The sequence below is a fragment of the Cinclus cinclus genome, chromosome 3 (genome assembly GCF_963662255.1).
Source record: "Cinclus cinclus chromosome 3, bCinCin1.1, whole genome shotgun sequence".
NCBI classification, from domain to species: Eukaryota; Metazoa; Chordata; class Aves; order Passeriformes; family Cinclidae; genus Cinclus; species Cinclus cinclus.
The window spans coordinates 93,373,948-93,379,956 of NC_085048.1; positions in this window are offsets into that span (position 1 = coordinate 93,373,948).

The following is a 6,009-nucleotide window of genomic DNA, read 5'->3' on the forward strand; positions in this document are numbered from 1 at the left end:
TTTGGCCTGCAAGACCACATTTTAAATTAAAAGATGAGGATACTTGACTCCTCTGTGAATATTTAAAAGTTGTAAATAAGGATTGTGATATAAAGAAAACTTGTATCCCATTATTTTAATGGTGGATGATTTGTCTCTCTGTCAGTTTGATAAATTAACTCAGAGTATAAATATCTATCCTTACATAAATGTTTTTTTTTTTATTTCTCCCCCCTCTGCCCCATTTTCTACTCCCCAATTTTAGTAATTTTTTTAGCATGACACGCTCTTCAGCCTTTTGCCAAAGCCAATAGATCCAAGTCTCTTGCTTAATCCTCTCCTTTTCCCATTTTTGAGGAGTGGATCTGGGACACTGTTGTTTCTGCTCTGTCACAGCAGATTGCTGCCAGTACTGACTATGACTCCAGAAATATCAGCCAGCTCCCAGGGACTAAGTTTTGTTCAAATCTTCATGCCCTGAGACCTCAGCCAGCTTTTACCTATCTTGAAGAGTAAGCAAGAGGAAAAGAATGTCACTGTTCAAGTACAAGGCATGTAATTGGCAGTAGCAAGTAACAACTTCCTGCTGCTAAAAATACTTTGCTGTATTTCATTTTCCTAGCATTAGCAAGTCAGCAGTCTGTTCTGAAAAACAGCATTTTAAATGGCACATGAAAACTCAGCTGTTTGAAACAGAGTGAACAGCAGTTTTTCCTGGTGCCCTAGGCTTCCTAATTACTGCAAATTAAATTGAAACAGGTGTGCTCAGAGGCAGCTGAGCTAACATTGCCTTGGCCCAACTCTAATTGCAATCCTTGACAAGTGAAGTAGCAGCATTTTAGGGATAATGCATCACTTTTGCCCCAATTTATGTTCTTCCTGAGCTCCTATCAGGAGGCTCTTTGAACCACTAATGCAAGGTGGCAATTCATTTTGGTGACAAGTGCATTCACATGGGAAAGTGGCAGGTTTCTGGCAAGGTGGCTTTTTACAGGGTCAGAAAATAGCACAAAACAGTTGAAGCAGTATCATAAAGGGAATAGAAAATATCACCAAGCCAAACCCAGCTCTTTTGATTGTTTTAGCAGTGTCAGTAGTTGCAAATACAGTGGATACAGGGTTTGGCTTAGTTCCCTTGATATAGGTTGAGAAGCAATTACAAATGTCATGACATCCTTAGAAAACAGTAAGTCCCCAGTTTGCATCTATTTTCTTACATTTTGGCTTGTGAGTGAAATGCCAACTAATTAGGAGATGCACTGTGACATAAGACTGGAAATCCATTAGGTATATGCTGTAACAGAGTCCCAAATCTGAGGTTTTGAGGTTGCTCTTGGGATATTGGAGAACTCAATAGTTTTCATTCAGTCTGCAGGAAGTGAGGACAGTGGGACTTGCCTGTCCTTTTAGGCTGAGGGTGGTATGGCTTTATGTCCCACATGGTGCCAAGCTCATACTGGACAAACAGATTAAAGTTTAGCCCAGAAAATTTTGGGTTGCTGGTTGGTATTGAGAAGCAGCCAGAGGCAATATTAGTCCTCGAAGACAGTGAGCCTGCTCTTAGATCTCTGGTCAAATGAAAACTTTAATAGTAAAAATTAGGCCAAATGCTTGACAGTATGTTTCAGAAATGATTCAGACAGCTTTTTGACCGACTGGCCTCTTTTTTTAACCTGGCCCTTTCTTACTACACTTAAAAAACTTAATTTTTAATTTGATACTGGAAATAGGGTAAGGGTTTCTTTGACAAAAGGGCATCTCTTCAATGCTTATGGCACTACAGCTCCAGGACTTGCCTGTTGATTTCTGGGTAGAGTTTAAAGTGCTTCTTAGACTCTTTAAGAATCAAAAAGACTTCCCTTGTGACTAAATGGTTGCCTGAGGTTGGGACAGACTTCCTGTACCAGGTGCCAGGGCATACAGAGCCCTGAACTGGTATGTCTTAATCTGAATTTAGATTCAACTTAAGAGATTGATACAGAATGCAACCTTTCTGGTTCATCCCTAATGTTTCACTACTGATCATACAAAAATGTTAAGGCAAAAGATGCCCTTCGCTTTTGGGAGGAATCAACTTGAGGTGCTTTCCTTTTTTTTTTTTTTTTTTTCCCCCCTTTTGTGTATGAGCTTTGTCCTGTTTCTGTCCTGTTTAAAGATACAGTCCTGAGTAGCATTTTGAGGAAGAGATTGCAAAGTTTAAGTGCCAAGCCTGGATCTGTACCACTTGAGCTGGTTGGCAATGCTGGTTTGTGTTCTTACTGTAACTCTTTTGGGGTACTTTTTTCTTTCAAAGTTAGGTAAGAGTTTGGCTTTAAAGTATAAACTTTTAATACCATTTTAAAGTCTAACTGGAATAACTGATACTGTTTTCATGGGGCTTGGTACTCTTTTGGTGAAATGCAAAATTCACTAGGCAAAAGAAGACTTTTAATAAAATAATAAAATTTTAATAATCTTTATTTTTAATAAAATCTTTAAAATCTTTAACTCTTGGGCTCAGTTAGTGTATTCCATAGTGCTTCGGAAGCAAAGCCCTAGTGTTGGACCTTTTTTCTTTCTACTTTTCTGACACTACACATTTGTATTTCAGATGTTTGAAATTTGTGAGTAGATCATTGCTGTGAATGTGGGTGCCCTCTGAGTAATTCATGTAATTGTACAGATATATGAAGCCGGAGAAAAAATATGAATAAGGCAGAAATTGGCTGAACAATATGGGAAGCCAGAAGTCATTGGTAACATAATTTTGACATTAAAGCAAGAAATTCTCTACTTAAGTTAATCTCTTCTCATGTTAGATCTTTCACTGCTTTTTTAGTAAATCATCTTTAAAGCTATTTAACAAGTCTCTGCAGATGAAATGAGCCAAGTGGGTGAAAGTAACTTGTATTTATAAAGATGGGATCCAGATGGCGAAACAAGGAAATGGGAACCTAGTGGACAATGTTAGAACAAAATTTGTTAAGACATAGATGGAGGAAAGTGGATATGAGCTTACTTTGCAGTTTATACATGTTCTAGAACAGCTGTGAAGATTATTTGTGAGATCATAGAAGAGAAGCCTGTTCTTTTAAGTTTTCCAGCTTGACTCAACCTTCATTTGAGATGCAGCTGGTTAAGGGTGCTCTAGAGCAAGGAAATAACAATTACCAATTCCGTTTCCTACTTCGGTTTCTTTTCCAAATCCTCTTCCACTGTGTGAACCTGATATCTCTACTCAGAAGAGAAACTAGCAGTTCTATTTTCAATATCGTGTCTGTTCAGATGTTTCTCAGCCCACTGCACTGGGACTTAGCACTCAGCTGTGTCTTGGGTGAGTTCTGTTTTCTGAACAGTTAGATTAAAAAATTATAATTTAGAAGAGCCAGTGGCATGAATACAGAAAGGCCTCTTATTCCCCATGGCACAGCATTGAGCCTGAGTACTGTAGCAAACCTGCTGTCATCAAGATAAGTTTTGTGAGCTTGAAGGACAGAAATTGCACTCTTCTGTTAAGCGTGTGAGGGCTGTAGGCACTGCTTTGGTGAGGAGGCACCTGAAATCTTCTGTGGGTTCAGTGTGTGAATATGCAGGATCCTTTAGAAATGCAAGGAAAAGTTGGTATCTCATGATTTAATGCTAAAAAACAATTATGTAGTGAGCGTTAAACATTACTCTTAGGCCATTAATTGCTAATGACAAGGAATTTGTCATTTGTCATGATTCCAGAGAACAAAGCCAATGAGGCTCTGTAACCTGTGTCTTAATACACTGTGGAGATTGTCAAAATAGACCAGAAAGTGTACTTAGAACTTTTCCACCACTTCATAGGGCTAGTACTTTGCAACATGAAGCAGTATAATCTAATTGTCTGCAACTCCTAATAAAAACATAGAAAAATTAATTGCTTGCTTGTGCTCTCTTGGTTGGTTAAAGGTGCTTGTCACCACAAAGAATGTACAGGGATAAACATCAAATATGTCAGATCATAGTTTGAATCAAGAAAGTAATCAAGATAATATGTCATGTATAGTGTAGAAAATTTATAAAAATATGACTTCTGCTACTTCTTGACCTTTAAAATATGCAGAAATTAATCAGACTGCAAGCATTACCTGCTGTCATAGTTGATCTTAGGGGCACATTTCAGCCAAATACTGATACTCAAGCATGTGAATAACCTCTGCTGCCTTAGAGCCTATGGTTCCCACTGATGGATCTATGTAGAAAGCCTGGATTCAAAGATGGAGTTTGTTTTGTTTGAGTTTGGAGGGTTTGGGGTGAAGTTCTTAATGCAGCCAAGGTGTTGTGAAGGGCAGCCTAAATAATTATGAATCTTAGTCACACTAGTACGCCAAAATTATAAATGCAGTGATGTTATACATCCAGAATAATCAGAATGGTTGAGTGCTCAACCATGCCCCCCTTCCATAGCTTCCATTGCTAATCTCTAGTCCACATAAGGTATGTTTATATATCAGAGGTGAGTGTCTCTTTTGTGTTTGCCTTTTTATGAAGTTGGAATAATTTCTAGGTTAATGTGATGCATGATTTGGACAACAAACATCATCTACACTTAAAACAGAGCTTCCCTTCATTATCTTTGCACTGCAGAAACAGTAATGGCTGACTGATGACCTGGGGAAGAGCTATGGCCTTTTCATCACTAGGATTTTTTGAAATACACGATAATTTAAGTCAGGTTTACCTATAGACCCATTTTGACTTAAGTCTCAATCCTGCTTTTTTCAGAGAAATTAATGGTTTTTCGATGTTTCCACTGAACAGGTTGCACTCTGAATTGACTAAATAAATGCTCAGCAAGGAACTCAGGGTTCAGAAATGGAATTAAACCTTCCTTTGGTTTGCAACAGAGTATTTTTCAGTTAGGACTTACAGGTGACTGTGACTTCCCCCTTCCCCACTGGTTTGGGAAGTGGGAGGAAGCTTGCTTAGAAGTAGGTTCCTTCTTCTTTTGGGCAGTCAGCCTGTGGAGAAACATTTCATTTCATGACACATCACATCAGATTTACACTTGGAACCACAGAGATTTTTATACTATGGCTACCTCCTGCATGTACAGAGGTGGTCTGGAGTGCCACATGCTAATTTAGCATAATTTCCTGGGAAAAGAACAGGGTGGCAAATGAAGGATAGTGCTGCCTGTATTTATAATAATATATTAATATGCTTTTTTGGAAACAATGTGGCCCTTGCTTCTGTTTGTATTTATAATTTAGCATGAATCATAACCAGAAGTCAGAACTGTGCTGGTGAAAAGAATGGATATTAATATTAGAAGTGCCAGGACAGATTTTGTATCTCGAAAGCTGACAAAAAAGACAATTTGCTGAGGTTTCAGTAAGTGCATCATTAAATCATCCTTGGCTCCTCAGTTGTTTTTTTTGGTTTTTTTTAAGCAATGCTTCTCTAAGAAAAAATATAAACATGTAAAGCACTGAAGGTGACTTTCTTAGAAGAACTGGATTTTTTCCTCACTAAGGAATATATTTTTCTTCTAAAGATGTCCAATTGATTAATGCCAGACTGCATGGAATCGCTGAGTGAAATCCTCAAGATGTTTTAGTGTTTTTATAGCACAGCTCGGTTGTCAATGTTCTTGTGTATATGAAAATATTTGGCAGCTTTCTTGACCAGATAAGTGATGGTGTGTGAATTTCATTTTTATATAAAGGCTCTTGGTTTCATATCTGCAATTAGGGGTTTAATATTCAGTTGGAACAGCAATTAAGTGATTACCTTCATAATTTCTGTAATATCATGACAAGGGAGAACCTTGTGTCATGCTCCACTCCACCAGCTCTGAATATTTGGTTTTCCTAAAGTAATTTTTGGACCTAGCATGCTGTCAAGCCTGAAATTGCCTGTAGTCATGCTGGCCTCAGCAGCTCTCCCCATGGCCCATGAAGGGACTTATATCTGCTCTCCTGGTGACAAAAGCAAGTTCCATCTTCACAGTGGAACCCCATTACTATGTTTAGCATGAGCAGTACTGAGAAACATACATATTGTATAAATTCCCTTCTTGAA